Here is a 22,669-nt window from a genome sequence, read left to right as displayed (position 1 = left end):
CCTGAGCCCTGCAGCTGCACCTGTGCGCACACCTGGCGCTATTAGTTTATTCCAGCAAAGTGACATCATTAAAGGATTTGCGATATCTCAGCTTTTCAGCCCATGTGGGTTGTCAGCTTTGTGAGGGTATTATTACAGAAGCTTGTATTATAGTCCCCGTCTCACTTTCTCATTGTAACTATCATGCCAAAGTGTCACCTGTGATAAGGGTGGATAATTCAGCAGGTCATAAACTGCAGTCTGATTGGAATTACATACTGGATTATCCCCTGCTGTGTAATCCTATGAGCTGTCAGGCTATGGACAGAACCTGTCATTGAGCAGTGGATTTTTATAATACAGTTATGTGGCATGCGGTGTAAAGGTACAGCATTGCACACACAAGCAAGGGATGCGGCGTCCAGGCAATGCTTCTATTAACAGCTGTGCATTTAATGTAGCACTCTGATTTCATCACTGATGATGCAGCTGTACGTTGCAGATACTTTAGTAAACTTTTATGGCAGATTCTTACCCTTGTCTCTGTTTAGCACATAGAACTACTGGCCTAGCCAGTAAATACAGGAAGTAGTAAGTAGGAGGATCTATCTCTTATAGCCGGTTTAGTCAGGTGATTGAAGTCCAGGCCTGGACACCATCTTCGTGGAGTTTGTATGTTGTGTGTTTTCTCTACTCACTCTGCTTTACCACCACATCCCAAAAACTAACTGGCTCCTGCTCCAAAAATATAAATAAAATAAAGCCTTAAAGTGAACTCGAGGTGATAGTGACATGGAGGCTGCCATGTTTATTTCCACTTAAGCACCGAAGTGGTGATTCGGGTGCAATGTTTGAAAAAGTCAACAGTTTGCACCCCCCATGTCCATACGCTATTCGAAAATAGCCTATTTCACTAGGCTGTGATTCTGCTTCAGAATATGCCTCAGTGTTCTCCCTAGAGCCTTTTAGCGGGGCGCTCCGGCAAGAGCTCAGTTGTTGTTTGCCCAACAATGACTTTGCTCCTCACTTGATTCATTACAGAGCGCAGTGGCTGTGTCATTGCAGCCGGCCCACTGTCACTCAGGGATACTATCTCCGTCCTCTTTCGCATCTCCCGTCGGTATGTAGAGGGGTGGGGAAAGCTTGCATGAACGCTCACCGCAGGTGAGCAAAGCGCAGCGCAGATGGACAGGAAAGTGGAGATAGGAAAGAAGGCGGCGGACTATGGGTTTACTCACACTGCAGCGATTGTGGCTTGTTTACGAATTCTGATGATCGCAAACGTGCTACATGTAGCATTTTCCCGGCAAATCTGTCGCCATTCTCATTCATTGGAATTAAAATTGCAAAACGCAATCGTGGAACAACACAATGCAAAATCACGGTTTGCGTTGCAGAGTGTGAATGGGGCCTTAAACAAGATTTCTACTGAAAACTTGTGTAATACATGTTGGTGGAAAGTGGTTGGAGAAGTAGGAGGAAAAAAAACTACAGAGGCAACAGGAGCCCAATAGCCGCAATATTTCACTTGGATTCGAAAAAGTAAATGAGAAAATAATCTTACAAACGCGGATCGCAACAAGGGGCAACCAACCACATGAGGCAGATGGAGAATTATGACCCGTCCCCACTTGGGTAGTCCAGGTGAAGTGTAGCTGAATGGGATTGCTCTTACTTTTGAAAAGGGGATTGGAACCAAGAGTTGACTGTCACTGTGGTCCAAAAGCCCACCTAGGAGAGCTAGTTGATACTGACACAACAAGGGGGAGGAGGGTGAAATAAAATTGTTAAAAACAGTAATAAAATCTAAAAAAAAAAAAAAAGTAGAGGTGGCTTATCTCTGGAATGACTCAGACCAAGTAAAGTGACATCGGGTGTATAGCCTAGAACTTGGAGGAACTTTACTTGGCCTGAGGAAGTGGGATTGCACCCACGAACCGTGTTGCCTGTGCTGATAAAACCTACGTTTTATTTACAAATCGAGTCATTCCAGAGGTAAGCCACCTCTACTTTTTTTTAATTTTTTAATTTTGTCTATATTTTTATTTTTAACACAATTTTATTTAAGTAAACTATCAATTTCTGGACCGTACAGATTGTTTATCAGATCTAACACAAATGATTTAGTGTATAGTGGCAAACTTTACAAATTATTTCCTCCACTCCGCAAGTAGGGTGTCTTCCATCAATTCATAGTCCCCTGGCTAGAAGCAGAACCATTATCCAGCAGTTCCAGCATTGTGCTCAGCACTTGGCTTTGCAGAACTGTGCTGAAGATGGAGATAGGACTGTTCTTTATACAGTACAGGTGGAAGCTGCATTTAAAAGGTAAAATAATAATTTTGCCTGGAGTTGAGCTTTAAGGCATGCAGGTCGCCGGTGCACTGTAATATGAGCAGCAATTAAGCTGTGGGTGGACATATTTCAGGCTGGGCACAGCTGGGAGAAATATGGTTCAACCCCAAAGCATTGAGGATCACTGAGGTGTTTGTTAATAGGTATTGTTTAGGAAATGGATATGGATATTCCTGCAAACACCATTATGTGCAGCAAGGCTCGGCACAGGAGTGTTCTCTAACACGTGCCTCAATTATTCTTTAAGGGAAATTATACCGGTTTTCAGTTCGTTTTATTCCTTTTAGAAACTTCTACAAGGTTGCTAGAAAGTCATATTATTTTTAATAATTTAGTTTACACATTTTATATTTTGATTTTATTTATTTTTGTTTGTTAAAATGTTGTTTTGCATATACTGTATCATTTTTTTTTTTTTTTTCAGTCATGTTTGCAAAGAATTTTTTAGCCCAGCACTGCCTACATTTCTGGAGGTACCCTGTGTAACACTAGGGCCCTTTGACACGCGGTGGTGCTACTGGGCGGTGGTGGATCGGTACATGTGGAGACGGAGCGTGGAAGCGCTCAGATCTCACTCCGTGGGAGGGGCCGCCTGTACAGAGCCAGGAAAGGGCACCAACAAGCGCCCAGCCGGTGTAGGAGAGCAGCAGACTGCTCACCGCTTTTCAGCTGCCTGTGTGAAGGGCCCTTAATCGAACCTGAGGTGTGAGGGAAAAGGAGCTGCCTGACCTCTGTCACCAGCCCCGGGCCGTCCATGAGACAGGGTGAGGCAGGTTCCTCAGGTGGCAGAAGTGGGGGGCGGAGCGCCCCTGGCCGTGGGTGTTGGGTTCCGCCAAGCTGGAGGGGGTAGCAGCCAGGAAGGTGGGCAGCGGGCACAGTGGTGGGGAGGGGGGTCAGACCCCCCCCCTCCCTCGCCTGGGTCCCCCGGGCTGTGCTCCTCCTTCTGCTATTAGTGCAGTGTACAATTATCAGGCGGGGAAGGGATTACTCGCTTTCCTGACGTTCCAGCGCTGCGTTTCACTGCTCGTCACTTCCTGCAATGCCGCCCACCGTACTGTACAGTGGATGGCATTGCAGGAAGTGATGAGTGGTGGAACACCGCGCTGGAACATCAAGGAGGTGAGTCATCACTTCCCTGTCCGCTGCCTGATAATTGTACACTGCGCTAATAGCTGGAGGGGGAGCGCACACCAGGGGGACCCAGGTGAGGGAGGGGGGTCCGACCCCCACCACCTTCCCACCGATGTGCCCGTTTCCCCCTTTTCTGGCTGCTACTCCCTCCAGGCTACCTATACTGGGGGCAATAATTATACTACCTATGGGGGGGGGGGGGCAGCATCTTCACAAGTTTGACTCAGGCTGCAAAAAGTCCAGAACCGGCCCTGTCTGTCACCACCAAACTCCTCATCCATGCCCTCATAATTTCCCTGCCTTGACTACTGCAATGCCCTTCTGTCTGGTCTCCCTATGACCCGAATTGCCCTGCTGCAACCTCTTGTTACTCGCACTATTTCATCTGTGTGCCTTAATTGTAAGAGTCTGCATGCTATGCGCGCTAGTGGTAGTGTAGCGCGCGTTATTAACCTCAGTGACAGGAGTGCACGCTATGCTGCTGTAGTGCTGCATAGCGAGCGCTAGTAACTTTACGCCCGCTATTTGCCAATAACGGCTCTCCACTCGTCCCGCCCCGAACCCCTTCGGGTTCAATCACTTTAAAAGATGTGATCCCCGCACTTTGATTGGCCCAGTTGGATGCCTGTCAAGTGACACTACAGCAGCATAGCATGCGCTCCTGTCACTGAGGTTAATTAGGCAAGCCACGCTGCCACCAGCGCACGTAACAGGAGGTTACTTGCGCTATTTCTGTTAGTAAATCAACCCCTAGAAATGCCCGGTAAAGTATACATGTAAAAACGACACAGGGAAATGTGGGCGCAGTTGAATCCAAAAGACAGCTCTCCCTCCTCTAGCTAATCTCTCTGTATTCAAAAATGATTTGCCTATTGATAACCTTATCCTTTGGTTCCCCACGTAATTCGGGCTCCAGTTATTGATGGCGGAAATGACACTGTTTCTTCTTCATAATCTGGGTCCCAGCTATTGCTGGCACCCAAATTTACTCGGTGAGCGCGACTTTATCCGTAATTCACACTACGGCAATGCCCAGATTACCTGTCTCTCCTGTATTTTGAGCGCTCGGAGAAGCCAATAGTAAAATCTGGGTAAAATTGCTGATATTCTGCTATCAAAAGATGAATGGAACCAGCACTGAAAAGTTCAAAACGGGTGATTTATTTACATCCAAAAAGTGACAGCTAGAACATCCGATGGTGATAGCGGGCTGTAACAAGAGCTCTTAAGTATAGAACTCTTGCCACTAGCAGTAAATGGAGGCATAATCTGGATAAAGCTGTGTCTACGTTGCAGCTAGGTTAGCAAAATGGACTGTCACCGTTTGAACGGGTAACCCGTTCCTTGTCAAGTATGCCTTCATTTGACAAAGAGCAGGTTATCATTCAAAACGGCGACAGTCCATTGTGCTAACCTAGCTGCAATGTAGACACAGCTTTATCCAGAGTATGCCTCCATTTACTGCTAGTGGCAAGAGCTATCTTTACATAAGAGCTATTGTTACAGCCCGCTATCACCATCGGATGTTCTAGCTGTCACCTTTTGGATGTGAATAAATCACCTACAGTATTTTGAACTTTTCAGTGCTGGTCCTATTCACCTTTTGAATCTACAAATCTGTTCCAGCCACGCTGAGTAGACTGTGCGCGAAGACGCAATGCAAGCAAAATGTGGCGTTCGAGAAGTACATTGCAGTACTGATATTCTACTATTGACTTAACCTCCTTGGCGGTACAATAAATCCGCCAGGGGGCAGCGCATTTCTATTTTTTTTTTTTTTAAGCATGTAGCTAGCCTAGCGCTAGCTACATGCTTCCCCCCTCCCCCTCCCTTCGCTATCCCTCCCACCCCTCCGATCGCCGCCGGCGCTTTTACCCTGCAGGGAATCCCATTCTGAACGGGCTTCCCTGTATGGGCTTCCCCGTCGCCATGGCGACGATCGCGATGACGTCACCGGATAGCGGCGAATCGGCGGGTAGCGGCGGCGATCGTTATGCACACGCAGCTAGCAAAGTGCTAGCTGCGTGTAGCAAAAAAAAAAAAATATGTAAATCGGCCCAGCAGGGCCTGAGCGGCACCCTCCGGCGGCTTACCCCGTGTCACACACGGGGTTACCGCCAAGGAGGTTAAAGGGGAACTTCAGCCTAAATAAACATACTGTCATTAAGTTACATTAGTTATGTTAATTAGAATAGATAGGTAATATAATCTCTTACCCACCCCATTTTAAAAGAACAGGCAAATGTTTGTGATTCATGGGGGCTGCCATCTTTGTCATGGGGGCAGCCATCTTTTTGGTTGAAAGGAGGTGACAGGGAGCAGGAGACACAGTTCCAACTGTCCTGTGTCCTGATCACCCCTCCCAGCTGCACATGCTAGGCTTCAAATGTCAAATTCAAAATGTAAAAAAAAAAAAAATGCACCAAAACAGCAGAACGAGAACAACATCAGAAATCCCATCATGCTTTGCACAGCATTAGGGGAAAAATGCCCGGGCAGTTTTTTTCTGTGCAGCTAAAAATGAGGCTTGTATAAGAGAAACAAAGTTCTGATGCTGTGAAACAGTTAAAGAAACACCAGGCCTTTCCAGTGCTGCTGAGTCGATTTTTAGTCTGGAGGTTCGCTTTAACTAACCTTCCTTTTGCACTAACCATACATTACCTATGCTTTAACATGACCATTAATGATTCTGATTCTGCAGATAATCAATTCTCAGATTTGAATATCAATTCTTTTTTTGGATTCATTCTGATTGAATTGGATAGTGGTTTTACTTCTGTTAATGGGCCAGAACACTCAATATTACGGTTTAATCGGTCGTTCGAAGAATCGTATCATTAATGGCCACCTGAATACTAACCCCCTCTTCCAACCTACACCTAACACTGACCTCCCCTTACACTATAAGTAACTCCTCAGTGCTCAGCTTTACTATAGAGGAGCACCTATTACCAAAGTAAAGCCATTACACACTAGCCTGAGTTCAGGTGCACAATAGCTGGACTCGCCACCACTGTCACTGCCGCTAGCTAGAGGTCGGCTATACAAACACAATGCGTTTTTTTTCTGTCACTTTTTCATTCGAACGATTGTCAATTCGTTTTTCGCTCGATTTCCCGCTCAATTCTCTTATCTTTTATCAATTTCCATTCACTTTTGTGAGAAATCGAGCAGAAAAACAATCGGAAATGATGGAAATTTATCTATCGAACCATATACCGGTATCTGTCGATAAAACATATGGTGTGTACCTAGCATTAGAGTCCATCGCATGCCTTCACTGGCGTAGGACTTAATGTAGGAGCCTGTAGCAGTTGGCAAGGTGGCATGAAGGTGGAATGGCTGGGTTTATTTGGAGAGCTTGGAGCAGTAAGCAAACATTTTAAGTCGATTTTTGGAGTTGATAACAGGAGCAAAGGGAAAAGAGCATCGTCAGAATGGCAGGCAAGCAGCCAGAAGATATCTGACCTCCTGCACAACATAAAATGTGATAAGGGCTCATTGACTTGTGTGATGACAGTCTATAGACGAACAGTGTGCGTTCCATGCATTGTGATAACACATTTGGGAATATTTTTGTAGCCGGCGCATTCAAACTCTGTAAATTTTATTGCAGATGCCGATGTCTGCATTTTACCTAAATTCAATGCGTGGTGTGCTTCATAATCTAACTTGTGCCCTTGTTACAAGTGTGGAAGAAGCCCAAGTCTTGTGCACACATTAGATAATACAGTATAGTTGGCCCATGGACAGCATGATTTCACTATTATCTAAATTGTAGCTAACAATGTCCATATAAAAGTATTCAGCTGACTGGCGTGTTATTTCAGGTGGGACAGGAACAAGAAGTAAGAGGTCTGCTACTGTTGGGAATACTAGCCAATAGAGCAGGCATACTATGGGCTCTATTCATAAAAGGCTTTGCGGTAAAAAAAATCTTGGAGAGAAAATACAGCATTCGGTATTTTAGACTTCTGTGTGCTAATTCATAAAAATGTTTACAGGTGCGATAAAAGGTCGGGGAATTCCCGCACTAAACTGGCTTTGCTGCCTGAGTTGATACATTTTCTCCGTGCAGAGACAGAGTTACAATTAAAAGAGGCATCTCCAACTTCCTTTTTGATTTTTTTTTTAAACTGCCTCTCCTTGCCCTGAATCTGCGCTGAATCTGTCTATTGGTCTTTCTAAACAATCTATTTAATTGCCACAGCTTAGAAGAACTTCAAGAAATGTTACACATGCAGGCTTTCTGATGTGAAATATATCTGAAAATAGGTACCCAAGGGGTTAAAAAACACAGCCTGTGGTATTCCGGGATGCCTTTTTTGTTCCACCCTTGCTTCTGCTGCCTGGGAGATCTGTCCCCATTAGCTTTGCTGTTAGCCGCTCCCCATTAGCTTTGCTGTTAGCCGCTATCTTATCACCTTTTCTAAACAGATGGTATTCTCCATCCAATACCACCTGCTCTAATCTTTATGAATTGACATTTAGTGACAAGTGCTGAGATAATCACCGCATAAGGCGGTGATTTCCCGCTCTGCTCAGGAATGCCAGCTTTTGATGCGGGAACAGCTTTTATGAATTGACATTTTGCTAAGTGGTCGGTAAAGTCAGCTGTTTTGAGCATTACCGCATGCGGGAATGCTTTATGAATAGAGCCATATGTGGGAGAAAGGAGAAACTCCCATAGTGCATCACTTTTGCTCAGTGAGTTAATGTGCTGACCATTTCTTTATGTCCCTGAAAAGCCAAGCACATGTTCAGAATTGGGGGATTACAGTGTTCCTAAAGCCTATTCATTTTACAGAGCAATACTAATTCAACTTGCAGGCAGCTGTTTCAAGGTTAAACAAGCCTTCATCAGTGCAGCACATGGATTAATATAGTCCCATACCTTTCTCTGATAAAGGCCTCTTTAAAGGAAACCTGAGATCAAAGAAGTGCAAGTATTGATACTTGGTGCTTACTCAAGCCGCCTGTATGCCATGGGCTCCCTCAGTCAGCATCTACCGGGGCAGTTTGCTCCGGTAGTTGCTGACTACTGCTCATGCGTGGCCCAGGCTATGCCCATCCATGGCAACGGGAGCACAATCGGGAGGCCAGCGGGGCTGGAAACGTGCAATGTAGTGCAACCGGACCAGTCAGAGAATTTATTAGGCCACACTGTGAGAAAATGGAGCAGTCCAGGAGAATGGAGAGGGAGCCCACAGCCTACAGGGGGCTGGAGGAAGCCTTAGGTAAGTATTAATACTTGCACTTCTTTGTTCTCTGGTACACCTTAAGCTTGAAACAGCTGTCTTCAAGTTGGGTTAGTATGGCTCCTTAAGCTTAATAGACTATAGGTGCACCGCACACCATTGACTCTGTGCACAGGTTTTTTTCATGGATGTAAATACTTTTTTTTTTTTTTTTTTTTAGGATAGCCTTTATTCTACATTCAGGCTGCTTTCACAGTGAGACGTTACAGGCGCATGTTAGTGCAGCCTGTAACGCTCCTCAACGCACAGCAATGTAACTGCAGTGGGCTGTTCACAGTGCCCACGTTGCGTTACATTGTAACGCTGCACGTCGATCTAAAGTGCAGCATGCTACGGCGTTAGTGCTTCTTTGCCGCGTTAGCCTGCTTGCACAGGCGCAGCGATTAGCCACATGGCTAATATTTACTGCACTGTGCTGACGTCACTGGCGGGACCACGTGATGTGGAGTGTTCCGCTCACGTGGTCTCCACCAGCGCATGCGTACTATAGTACGCATCACGGACACATCAAAGAGCTGCTTAACGCGGCTCTTTGCTAACGTCCTCTGCCACCACCACCATGCGTTGCGTTAGGTGCACGTTATGCGACCTTAACGTAGCACCTAACGCAACGTCTTAGTGTGAAAGAAGCCTAATTGTTGGTAGACTGCCCCTTTTCTGTACACTTAAATGGATGGAGAGGGTATGGAGGTAAGTGTTGGGGCTTGAGGGTTATCTTCTGGGTGACACATGGGTTGAGTGAGACCATATTCATAATTTTTTTTATTTTTTTTATTTTTTTTGCCCATTCATGGATGCAAATATATATATTCTCAATTTAAAGGGAATTTGAAGTGAAAATAAACTTGTGATATGATTTGTATGTGTAGTACTGCTAAAAATAAAACGTTATTAGCACAGATATGAGTTTCAAATCGTTTCCAGTACAGGAAGAGTTAAGAACATTCAGTTGTTATCTATGCAAAGGAGCTTCTGTGAGCTCTGGAGCTCTGCGACTTTATAAAGTCTGGACAGCACTATCTTTTGAAGCACTTATCTCTCCTGTCACTCCTTGTTTTTTCTTTGTTTTTTTTTCTGCAGAGAAAAGTTCAAAGGTGTTGAGTGTATTGTGGAAACTGCAATTATTAGAGAATGATGCAATGTTATAAAAAAAGCTATATACCTGAAAATAAAAATATGACACTATTTTCTTTGCTACTAATGTTATATTAATTATCCGTACTACACAACCAGTTCATTATATCATGAGTTTTTTTGTTGCTGTGTTGTTGGTTTTTTTTTTTTTTTTTTTTTTTGCTTCAGTGTCCCTTTAAAGCAGAGCTGTAGCGAAAAAAAAGTATGATTACAATGCATGGTATGTGTAGTATGGATAATGAATAGAACATTAGTAGCAAAGAGCAATCTCACTTTTTTTTTTCAGTTATTTAGTTTTTTTTTTATAACATTGCTTCATACTGTCACAGTTGCAATTTTAAAACCACACTCTGGCTTTTAAGCTATAAAACAAAGCAGAAATAATGACCCTTTGAACTTTCCTGCAGTGAAACCTTGGCTCAAGCTGCCTCTCACTGTTTCTTGGCTGGTTAAGGCTGCTTACACACTAAGACGTTACAGGCGCACGTTAGTGCAGCCTGTAACGCTCCCCCAACGTACAGCAATGTAACACAAGTGGGCTGTTCACACTGCCCACGTTGCGTTACATGTAACGCTGCACGTTCTGCCGAAAGTGCAGCATGCTACGGCGTTACAGCGGCTTAAGCCGCGTTAGGCTGTTTGCACATGCTCAGTCATGTTGGGGAGGAGCGGAGAGCGGCCAGGCACATGGCTAATTAATATTCACTGCACGTTGTGACGTGCAGTGTTTACTTCCTGGTGCGGCCGCTCTGTGCGGCAATTGGCCGGCGGGACCACGTGATGCCGCATGCGTCCAAGAGTACGCATCACAGCATCACGGACGCCAGAGTGAGCTGCACAACGCGGCTCACTCTGACGTCCACATCGAAGAGCACCAGGCCTTGCGTTAGGTGCACGGTATGCGACCTTAACGTAGCACCTAACGCAACGTCTTGGTGCGCAAGTAGCCTAAAGGATACCTGAAGTGACATGATGAGATAGACCTGGGTATGTACAGTGCCTAGCACACAAATGACTATGCTGAATTCCTTTTTTTTTTTTTTTTTCTCTGTCTGAAAAAGTTAAATATCAGGTATGAAAGTGGCTGACTCAGTCCTGACTCAGACAGGAAGTGACTACAGTGTGATCCTCACTGATAAGAAATTCCAACTATAAAACACTTTCTTAGCAGAAAATGGCTTCTGATAGCAAGAAAGAGATAAAAAGGGGAATTTCTTATCAGTGAGGGTCACACTGTAGTAGTTTTCCTGTCTGAGTCAGGACTTAAGGCTAGTACACACTAGCAATTTTGATTGACCAATGATTGCTCAATTTTACCACCTCCATGTAGTATGACCATTTACCTATATAATCTGCATAGAATTGAAAATCTGTTTGGCCCTCATACTACATGGAGGTGGTAAAATTAAGCAATCATTGGTCAATCAAAATTGCTAGTGTGTACTAGCCTTAAGTCAGCCATTTACATACCTGATATTTAACTCTTTCAGGCAGAGAAAGAAAAAAAGGAACACCGCATAGTTATTTGTATGCTAGGCACTGTACATACCCATGGCCATCTCATCATGTCACATGTCACTTCAGGTATCCTTTAAGTGCTTCAGAAAACAAGACTGTATTCGACCTAGTGGGTGAAAGAGCTCAGAGAATATTTGGCCGATGACAGCCGGGTGCTCACCAAAATTAGCTGGGTGGAGCACCCGGCTAAAAGGGCCTGGGGAGAACACTGTACACATACATACAGTTCATTATCTCATAAGTTTATTGTTGCTTCAGGTTTGCTTTAAGGGCCCAGTCACACTAGAAGCGGATTTCTGAGCGTTTTGCGATTGATTGTTTTATAAAATCGCTCCCATTCACTTTAATTAAAATTGCGGGAAAAATCGCCACAATTTTTGCATATGCTATCGAGAAATCGCTGTGATTTTTAAAGCCATTTTAATGAAAGTGAATGGGAGTGATTTTTAAAAAAACGCGAATCAATTGCAAAATGATCAGAAACGCGCTTCTGGTGTGAATGGTCCCTAAAAGAGTCATCAGGCAATTTAAATGACAGCTGATTTACTTACCTGGGGCTTCCTCCAGCCCCTTGCAGCTGCTCAGTACGCCGGGCCCCACGCCGGCTTGATTGACAGCGGCGCTTCACGTAGGCGCAGTAAGGATGACCTCGAGGTCGGCCTCTGCACCCATGCGGGGACACCGGGCCCGGCGGCTGCGAATGGAGCTGTCAGCTGGAGGACGCAAGAGGTAAGTAAATCGGCTGTCATTTAAATTGCCTGATGACGCCTTTAAACATAAAGATCACAGTAGTGCATTCATGGAAAAAAGGCATCTGGGGAATAAAGGGCGGCGGGTTTTCCAGTAGTAGAATACTGCTAAAATTAGCAATATTCTACTACTAAATTTCCATAGTAGGATATCGCTATTATGTACCAATTATATTTTACTATTGCTAAACCTAACCCCACTCTTACACAGAACTCTACCGATGCCTTACCCTAAGACCACCCTGGTGGTGCCTAACCCTGACTCCAGCCCCCCTCACCAGTGGTAACTAACCCTAGTCCCACCTGCTGGAGCCTAAACCTAGCCCCCCCAGTGCCAGCTACACCCTAAATCCTCCTCCTTAACCCCCCCCTTCTGCAAAGCCACGATATGTTGCTATGAAGGTAAATTTGGGCGCCTTTTCGCACAGGCTTGCGGAAAAAAATGGCTTGCAGATACCTATATTGTGGCATTGCATAGTGGGCATTCCACGGTAAAAATGGTCAAATTGACTGCCCTGAGAAACCTACCAATGCGCCCAAATTTCCCACAATTCTGCTAAATGCTGCTTTTATCACAGGTGCCTATGGTGGCATCATTTTTTCCATAAGGACTCCTGCGCCCTTTTTTTTTTTTTTTTTTCCTGCTTTGCGTCTGTACTTATTGTTACCCCTTGAAGCAGAATTGCTGCTATTCGTATACTTTAAGCCAATGTCTGCTTCAATGTATTTATTTTTTTATTTTCAAACCACATACATCCTTTCTCGACGAACCCTGCGGTCCACGAACAGCAGTTCCAATATATTCCCATAACTGAAATACAGAAGCGGCACTTTTTCTTTGTGCGTTTTAATCAACCGGTGAGTCACCCCCTCCCTCCTAGTAATTTGTTTGTCCTGTCCTAGCGGTTTTTTTCGTTGGAAACACTTAGTGCAGAAACCCTGAAATAAACTCTGTCTTATTTGAAGCACAGCAGGAGGGGAAATTCTCTGGTGATGAACAGAAGTATTGCAGCGTCTGGCACTGGGACAAGAAAATATTGGAAGTTGATTGGAAGATGCACATTGAGGTTTTATAAGAACTGAAATAAATTGGTGGTTTGTGGCAGTTGGGGCGGCAGAGATAGCGACACCTGAGTCCCAGAGCTATAAGAGGCCGGAGCGGAGACCGCTGGGATGTGCGCTGAAGGGGGTCTGGAAGATGCTGTCCTTGTTGCAGAACTCAGATGTGTCTGAAAAATAGATGTCTGGGATGATTTACAGAAATCGAAGTCAAGAAAACCGGAGTGATAGTTGCCCCTATTTATTTTCATTGTTTATACCTCATCAGTTTGTTACACACTACTTAAGCCCGGGTTCACATATGCACAAAAAATGGTCCATTTAGGAGGAGAACGGATTCTATGTTGAAGCTGACCTGAACTTAGAACTTTCTCTCTGCTCTAAAGGGGAAGTAACACCATAATAACCTTCAAAAGAAAAACATTTCTTTGTTACAACTGATACAAATTCTGCTATAAATCTGCAATGTGTCTACTTGCTGCTTTCATGGAAGCAGACGTATTGTTAACATCCTGTGTTTACCAGTTAGCTGCTCTGCAGAGGTGGTGATTAGTCACAGATAAGAGGGGATTAGACAGCCTAAACTCTCTAAATTCATACAGGGTGCATTTCTCTATGTTTTCCTTCTGTCCTGTGCAAGAGTTCAGGTCCACTTTAATCAGTTATATCTGTTCACATTACTCCATTTGAACGCATCCGTTTGGCATGTTCCACAAGTTTGGGTATGCTGGGATTTTTTTCTGCGGACCAATGGACACGTCGCATTGACCACACGCTAACGAAATAGATCCAAAACTGTTCTGTTTCATTGATCAGGGCCTAAAGCCTGAGACACACTGCAGAGCGCCTTTTGATCTGGCAGCGCTGCGTTTTCATAAAAAAAAATAATAAAAATGCTCCCTTTGACTTGCGTCAAAATCACAACAAAATTGCAGCGATGACAATTTTTTTCAAAATCGTCATTTTTTTGAAACGCAATGATCAAGAAACGCTCGGCAGTGTCTGACGCCTGACTGAGTTTGTACGCGATTTGTCCCATATCAAAAGGAGTTCATAGTCTAAGGCAGGTATGTCAAACAGGTCCTACGAGGGACAAGATCCTCACACATTTTTTTTATACAGCTCAAATGAATTGATGGGTCTGAATCGGGAAAGGTGTGGTCCACCAGGTAGAACACATTCCTCTCTTTCTCAGTCCATCCTAAACTCTGGCATGGATCTGGCCCTCCAGGCCTGGAGTTCAACACGTGGTCTAAGGGCTACTGGTCTGCATTTCACTGCAGCAGACATACAGAAAGTGCCCATGCTTTCCTATAGGCTGTCTCGCATATAACCATTGTGGGGTTGCTCGTTCAGGTCCACTGCAGGAAAATCCAACTTGTGGTAATTTGATAACTGGCATGTCTCCGCTCTGGAGTTGCAGGTGACCAGACACTGGACTCTGGAGGGGTACAGTGCATCTGTGTAATAGGATACGGTACTGCTCCAGCATGATGTGAAACCATTAACCGCTAAATATACATCATTTGATCAAGTGAATTATCACTATCCTGTGAGAAAACGCGGAAAAGCCGCCGCGAGTACTCAAGGTAAGGCGGCTGATTCCGCGTTCAACATGGCAGTTTGCGCGCATTGGCCTGCATCCACTAGCCTGACGGAGCGCGGAGAAACCGCCGCATGCCCAGTAAACAAGGCGATGGATTCCGCGTCGACGCGGCGGTTTGCACGCATAGGCCTACATCTGTCCGCATGGCGGAACGCGGAGAAACCGCCGCGTGCTTGGATAGCGGTGCAGCTGGTTCCGCGTCCTGCACAGCGGATACATTGCAAAACGGGTCTGGTGTGGTTGGGACTGATAGTCCACAGGTTCAGAAGGACGCGCGCACGCGTTGAGAGGCAGAGCTTTTATGACAGCCAGAAGGGTGTCAGCTGACCAAGCCGGTGAGCCGACAATTTTACCACTTCCTATTGGTCCAGCACTTAGGGGAGGCGCTGGAGAGCGCTAGGGTATATATACTAGGTGCTGGTCATTTCTCTGGTGTCTGCCGTTGCGATCACTACGTGGTAGCACTCAGACCTTTTGATAAAATCTGTGTTGTTATTTCTCTGTTATACTTCAGACTAGTTCCAGGGTGTTGATGATCAGGGAGCTCACACCCAAGACTAGGGAACTGTATTATTATCCTGTTTATACTTCAGACTAGTTCCAGGGTGTTGATGATCACGGAGCTCACACCTAAAGAATAGGCATTGTTATTATCTGTTATGACTTCCTGCTTTCCTGACCACTCTCTTGATCTCTGAATTGGTACTTCACTATATCTGATACTCTGTTGCCGAACTCTGCTTGTCCTTGGATTCCGATTCAGTCTCCTGTCTTTGTACCTGGTCTGTCTGTCTATTGCCGACCTAGCCTGTCCGACCTCGAGAACTATTTCCCCTGTTGGGAGATAGTTCACAGACCTGTCAGTGACACTTCACCCCTGGTGTCACTCACTCTGGTCCTTCCCACTCTCAGCCTGGCCCCGCCCCTTGGGGAGCCTCAGGCCATTGGTAGGAATCTGTTCTTTAGGCAGTACCTCCTACTGCCCTGCACCCTCTGTACGGGTGCTCTCCTCAAAGTATTACTGTTGCACCAAACACTCAGATATCACTCAGGTGTCCAGAGGTTAGAGATATATCTGATTATCGGTGATACTGCAGATCATCTCTAATCGGGTATATATCTGTATTCTCGGTGATACTGCAGATCACCGGTAATCAGACCCTCTCTGTGTTACACCGACCGTTACATATCCCTTCTGATGTCTATTGTTTACCTGTCTGCCATCTTGCATCACTCAAAAATAGATCAGAAATCTAAGATCTAAAGATTCGTACACACACCAGATGAAGCTCAGATGAGGCAGCCAATAATGACTGCCTGAGCTGAGAATCTAACATGTACAGCGACCCCCAAAGAGTTGGCCAACAATTAGTTTGGCAGCAATTCTGCTAGTCCAAGAGTTCCCCCCCCCTCCCCCACTTACAGCTGTCATGTGGTACGACATTTGTGCTGATCCGGACACACACACACGCACGCACGCACACACACACACACACACTCCCTTCCATAAACCCAATTATTGTAAGCCTAAATGAAGGTCTTGTTCACAATGGTGTTTAAAGGCAGTGTTTTTATAAGCTTCTGTGCAGCTAGACAAACAACTATGTGTAATGAACAGCGGAGATGGTCTAGTGACAGGGCGGCTATCTCCACGTTCAGACCGGCGGTTTCCACGCAACGACACACGTCTGGCTTGGCTGGACCTTCTAGTTCACACAGATGGAGAGCTACGCGTGCGCGTGCCAGGCGACAGGACATTTATACCAGCAGAGGGGGAATCGGCTGATCCTGCTGATCAGCTGATCCCAGCTGGACTCTGGATTGGCTGAGTGGCTCGGGTGGAGCTGCACAGCACTGCAAGTATATATAGATCTTGCTTGTCAGTTGCTGGTGGTCTGCCGTTGCGAATACTTACGCGTGAGCACTCAGACCTCAGTCAGAACCTACAGTGTGTTAGACCCAGGTGGACCTGGGAATTCACACTTAGCCAGATTACGCTATTGTTATATTCTTTAGACCAGTTCCAGGGTGTTGTGACCAAGGACCTCACACCCAAGCTTAGGATCACTGTGTCATTACTGTGTTATACTTTAGACCAGTTCCAGGGTGTTGTGACCAAGGACCTCACACCCAAGCTTAGGATTACTGTGTCATTAATTACTGTGTTATACTTTAGACCAGTTCCAGGGTGATGAGACCAAAGACCTCACACCCAAGCATAGGATACTGTGTTATTCTTTAGACTAGTTCCTTGGTGTCTAGACCAAGGTCCTCACACCCCAGATTAGGATTGTGATTTATATCTGTTATGACCATTTGCTCGGGTGTTGCCGACCTGCCCTGCCCGACCCTTCTGGCTTTCACTCATCCCTCGAGTGTTCAGTCTGTCTGTACCACCCGTGACACTATTCCACCAAGTGTCAGTTACCTGCAAGGACCTCTTGCTCATCAGAGAGTCCTTCCTGCAGCACAGCCAGTGGCCTCTATCCCATTGGAGTCCCCTGGCTGCAGTACAGTCTAATTTCCAGTTTACCAGGGAATCACTGGCTGCCAGATTATCTCTATCTCCTCTCTCAAGGAGATAGTCCCTGCACAGCCCAGGGCCACCTGCCCCTCAGGTGGTTCCTGGCCGAGCTGCCCGTATCTCCCGCCTCACGGGAGATAGCCTACAGTTACACTTAACACTTATACTTCATTAGGTGTCCAGAGGTTAGCCATACTTGTATTATTGGTGATTCTGCAGATCATCCATAATCAAGTATACATCTGTATTGTTGATGATTCTGCAGATCATCAATAATCAGATTCTCTCTGTGTGCTGACACCAATCGTTCTACTATGTAAGCAATAGCCTAATATTGGGTAGGTCCCCTTTGTAATGCCAAAACAGCTCTGATGCTTGAATGCATAGACTCAAGAAGACCTCTGAAGCTGTCCTGTGGTGCCTGGCACCAGGATGTTAGCAGCAAAATCTTTTAAGTCCTCAGCCATTTGGGAACACCATTGCTGTGAACAGGGCTGTGGAGTCGGAGTTGGGGCAGTTTTGGGCACCCGGAGGTGGAGTTGGAGTCTGAGTGGTGGTTTCAGAAACTGAGGAGTCGGGAGTCGGAGTCGCATGATTTTTGTACAAAATCCACAGCCCTGTTAAGTATTAGACTAAGGAGTCGGAGTCTGAGTCTGAGCAATTTTGGGTACTCTGAGTTGGAGTCGGAGTCGTGGTTTCAGAAACTGAGGAGTCGGAGTCGGAAGATTTTTGTACCGACTCCACAGCCCTGGCTGTGAAGGTACATGGTCTACAAAAATGGTACATACATATGTTCATCTAACAATGCCACACTGCCACTTGAGGTACCCTTTCAGATTCTTAAGATATTTTAAGCATTTGACAGGTCTCTTAAGAAGGCCCATTCATGCAATGGGGTTTATTTGCATTTGATTGAACATTGTTTAATATGAATTACACAAATAAATGGATTGACAAGTTGTAGTTTTTGCATAGTGGGAAAGGAAGTTACCAGCTATTTCGTATATCTAGTGGCATATTTATAACGGATGCAGAGGTTGCAATTGTGCCAGGGTTTTGGACCCCTGAGGGGCACACATGGGGCCCTCCTCTAGTTGCTGCATTAGTTTTTTTTATTGGTGATGTAGCAGTAATGATTATGTTTGTATGTTCTTCCCATGTTTTGTATGGGTGTGCCACTCTGGGTTTGTGAAAAATATGTTAATTTCCTCCCTCCCCCACACACACACCCAAGGAAGGAAAAGAAAATTGCCCTTAGATTGTGGTAAGGACTCATACTTACTATGGCTGCAGTAAGGATTAGTCTATAAGGGCCTGTTCACACCTAAGGTGTTTTTGCCTTATTTAAGCGATTTGCAAAATCGGACTAAAATCGCTTGTGCAATGATTCCCTATGAGAGTGTGATCTGAGCGGTTTGATTCCGATCTGCTCACCAAAGGTGCTGCTTGAACCATTTTTGGGGTATTTTGCCTCAATGTACGGTATAGGGAAATCGCAGTGCTTGAAAAAACGCTTTGTATAGCGATTTCCCCGGCGCTTTCATGAATCAATACATTGTATTTACTCATTTTCGGTACAAAGACGTCAGGAAGTGAAAAAACAGAATCGCTCTGCAAAAGCGCTTAGAAAACCGCTTTATAAAAGATCTCAGCTGGTAAGCGGTGGGAGGCGCTATAAAAAATCGCGCAAAAAAAGAAAATCGCTGGCGTCAGCAATTTTTTATTTTAGATGTAAACAAAGCCTAAGCGGATCTTAAGGACAGTTAGTGACATGACTGTTTACGTTTTAAATTGCTGCAGAAGATGTAAGTATTACTTATACGTAATAATATACAGTAATATATTCTCTGCACAACTGATAATGATATACCCAGTCTCTGAGAAAGTGCTCTTTGAACTGCAAAACATACAACAGGCAAAAGAATACAGGCATGATGGAAATATAAATGTTTAAAATGCACTATAGGCATCTGATGTTATTGTAACATCAGCTTAAAGAGAACCCGTAGTGGGTTTGAAGAATATTATCTGCATACAGAGGCTGGATCTGCCTATACAGCCCAGCCTTTGTTGCTATCCCAAACACCCCTAAGGTCCCCCTGCACACTGCAATCCCTCATAAATCACAGCCGTGCTATGAGGCTGTGTTTACATCTGTAGTGTCAGTCTCAGCTGCTCCCCCGCCTCCTGCATAGCTCCGGTCCCTGCCCCCGTCCCTTCCCTCCAATCAGCAGGGAGGGAAGGGATGCAGGTGGGGACTGGAGTTCTGCAGGAGGCGGGGAGAGCAGCAGACTGACACTATAGAGATAAACACAGCCAGCTCTGACAAGCTGTTTGTCAGCAGCGTGGCTGTGATTTATGGAGGGATTGCAGAGTGCAGGGGGACCTTAGGGGGGTTTGGGATAGCAACAGAGGCTGGGCTGTATAGGCAGATCCAGCCTCTGTATGCAGATAATATTCTTCAAACCCACCTCGGGTTCTCTTTAAAGTGGGATAAAACTCCATATTAACCGAAAACAAAAATGATCATCCAATAAGAAATTACTAATTTAGCTTATCTATCCTGTTTTTTAGTGTTCACTGTCAGATTCAGGAGAAATGCGGTTTGTAAAAAAAAAAAGCACATTTCAGCTCTTTTCCATCTGCACTGTTTCTCTGTGATGCCAAAAGTGACTTCACTTCTGCCCTTTTTTTTCCCTCTTCAACCCAGTTCAGTTTTTATTTTCCCTCCCTACTGCCACAGTTTACTGTCCCTCCCACAGCAAACTTCACCTAGACAACAGGGTTATATCACTGTGTAAACTCTTCGTGTGTGTGTGTGTGTGTGTGTGTGTGTGGGGGGGGGGGGGGATACAGTTACCGCCTGGCCATAGTGTCCTTATCTTATCCGATATAGGAAGCATTCTGTTATTTGCATGCTGAGATAAACTTGGTACAATAGCAAATTAAAACAAACGCCCCATATTCTGAGCTCGCACTGCACAGTTCCTGCAACTAGGCAAGGACAACCGTACTGTGTAAAAAGAAAAAGAAAATGGAGGACATATAGGGATCTATTTTAGGAACAAAGTAAAGGGGAGTAGGGAGGTTACATATATTTTTGAGGCACTAATTTTTCGCAATTTTTTTTATTTTTGGATGTTACAATGACCTTTTAAGCACTTTCATACTATTGATACTTTATTTGATGTAACATACATAACATTTATGGTTTTATGGGAATGTATTAAACATTTTATGTTATATATAGCCCATGAACAACTTGCTATGAATTTTTGTTATTGAATCTGATTTAGGGCTTGATCTAAAAACGTTTCCCAAGAATTCTCTTAAAGGAGTCATCAGGGGAAAACTTAATAAAATAATTGCTACTTACCGGGGGCTTCCTCCAGCCCCAAGTTCCCAGCATGTCCCTCGCCGCAGCTCTGCACACAGCCGTTTGCCGCAGCTCCGTCCCAGTCCCCGGCGATGACGAGGTCGCCCTGTACTGCGCTTTCGCGAGCGTCGCTGTCCATCAACGCCATGTGGGGCAGAGCGGACTGCGCAGGCGCAGTAGTTCTGCGCCTGCACAGTCCGCTTCGGCCCACGTGGCGGTGATTGACAGCGCCGCTCGCGCAGGCGCAGTACAGGCCGACCTGGAGGTCGCCCTGACGTCATCGCCGGGGACAGGGACGGAGCTGCGGCGAGGGACATGCTGGGAGCTTGGGGCTGGAGGAAGCCCCCGGTAAGTAGCACTTATTTCATTAAGTTTCCCTGATGACTCCTTTTAACCCATATTTATTTATTTATTTTACCTAAAATTATTTTTCAGTGCTTGTAAAAAACAGTCACTCCAAAATAAGTTGTCAATGCTAAAGTCCGATGTAATGCTGCTAAAAAAATGTACACAGATAAGATAGAAAACGGATAAGGCAAGATATTTCATGTTAACCATTTGGAATCAATCCCTAAACTCTGATAGAAAAAACAAAACAAAAACCTTTTCACATAGAGAATCATATCCATTTTGTTTGGGCAGGTACTCTTTAAGCCTAATTTGTTTAATGAGCGTTGCAGGTATACCTATATAAAAACCTGCCTCTATAAAAGCAAGATGTTATCAGTGAATGAAGATTCTGTGACATCTGACTGCTGCTTGTAAGACTCACATCAACATTCTTTTTTTAATAGTGCTTTATGGATCGTTCCTTTATATAACCTGCACTGAGAAAAGCAACACAATTTAGGTAAGTGCTTTAATTCTCTTTAATGTGTCTCAAATGTGCTGTAAACTGTCTTAGGCAAATAAGAGCTCTGATAAACAACAAATGAAAAGTTTCTCAAGTAAATAGCACAACTTCTATAAGAATGGCCTGTGTGCGGGGGGAGTTTTCAAGAAAATCTTTGGCAGCTGATATTTAAAATGCAAATTCTTGTAGCAGCGGTGGAGTTGTAGTGGAACTCTGCTTCCACTACAGGGACTGCGCGGCAGAACATTCTGCTTGGCTGGGAGTGGTAATTATCAGGCTGCTTGTGGGTGTGTGTATTAATTATGGCCTGGCCATAATTAACACACACGGGTGGGAGGGGTGCTGGTGGTAGGTGGGAAGGGTGTCTGCGGTATAATTGTAGGGGAACTCTGCTTCTGCTAAAGTAGAGTGACCATATTTTTGTGGATCCAACCTGGGACGGGGAGGGGGGCGTGGGGGGGGGGGGGTGGGAAGGAGTGAGGAGCGTGCAGTGGCGAAGACTGGGGGAGGGGGGCTGCGGCGCGCGCCGCGCCGAAAAAATGGGCGTGGCCATGACATTGTATGGGCGGAGCTAACGTAATGATGTAACAGCGAGGCATAAGAAAGCAGTGTTTACGCCATGATGTGGACAAATGAGACTTTGTATCATGGGTGTGCAGAAACTGTGTGATGCTTATACCGTAACCACAAAGCAGCAAACATAGCCATCTATGACCATTAAATAATAAATGCAGTAACAGTTACCCCGGACACCAGAAAATAAACGCAATAGGCAACATGTCAGTATAAAATAAATGCAATGCGGGCAAACATGTCAGTACAAAATAAACGCAATGCGGGCAAACATTTCACCAGACAATAAACGCAATGCGGGCAAACATGTCAGTACAAAATAAACGCAATGCGGGCAACATGTCAGTACAAAATAAACGCAATGCGGGCAAACATTTCACCAGAAAAGAAACGCACTGCGGGCAAACATTTCACCAGAAAAGAAACGCACTGCGGCCAAACATTTCACCAGAAAAGAAACGCACTGCGGGCAAACATTTCACCAGAAAAGAAACGCACTGCGGCCAAACATTTCACCAGAAAAGAAACGCACTGCGGGTAAACATTTCGCCAGA

The 22,669-nt window shown here is 45.1% G+C and overlaps 1 protein-coding gene across 1 annotated transcript in view; it reads left to right on the top strand.

The window, feature by feature from the left end:
• TRIQK (triple QxxK/R motif containing) overlaps nt 1-22,669 on the top strand; it is a 167,404-nt gene that overhangs the window by 4,663 nt on the left and 140,072 nt on the right. Inside the window, exon 2 of the mRNA XM_068237642.1 lies at nt 21,484-21,539. The gene's annotated coding sequence lies outside the window, so the exon portion shown is untranslated. The remainder of the gene's footprint in view (nt 1-21,483; nt 21,540-22,669) is intronic.

This window comes from Hyperolius riggenbachi, chromosome 5, assembly GCF_040937935.1.
Source record: "Hyperolius riggenbachi isolate aHypRig1 chromosome 5, aHypRig1.pri, whole genome shotgun sequence".
Taxonomy (NCBI): domain Eukaryota; kingdom Metazoa; phylum Chordata; class Amphibia; order Anura; family Hyperoliidae; genus Hyperolius; species Hyperolius riggenbachi.
The sequence above is the reverse complement of the archived record's forward strand: the minus strand, read 5'-3'. Positions and strand labels throughout refer to the sequence as shown.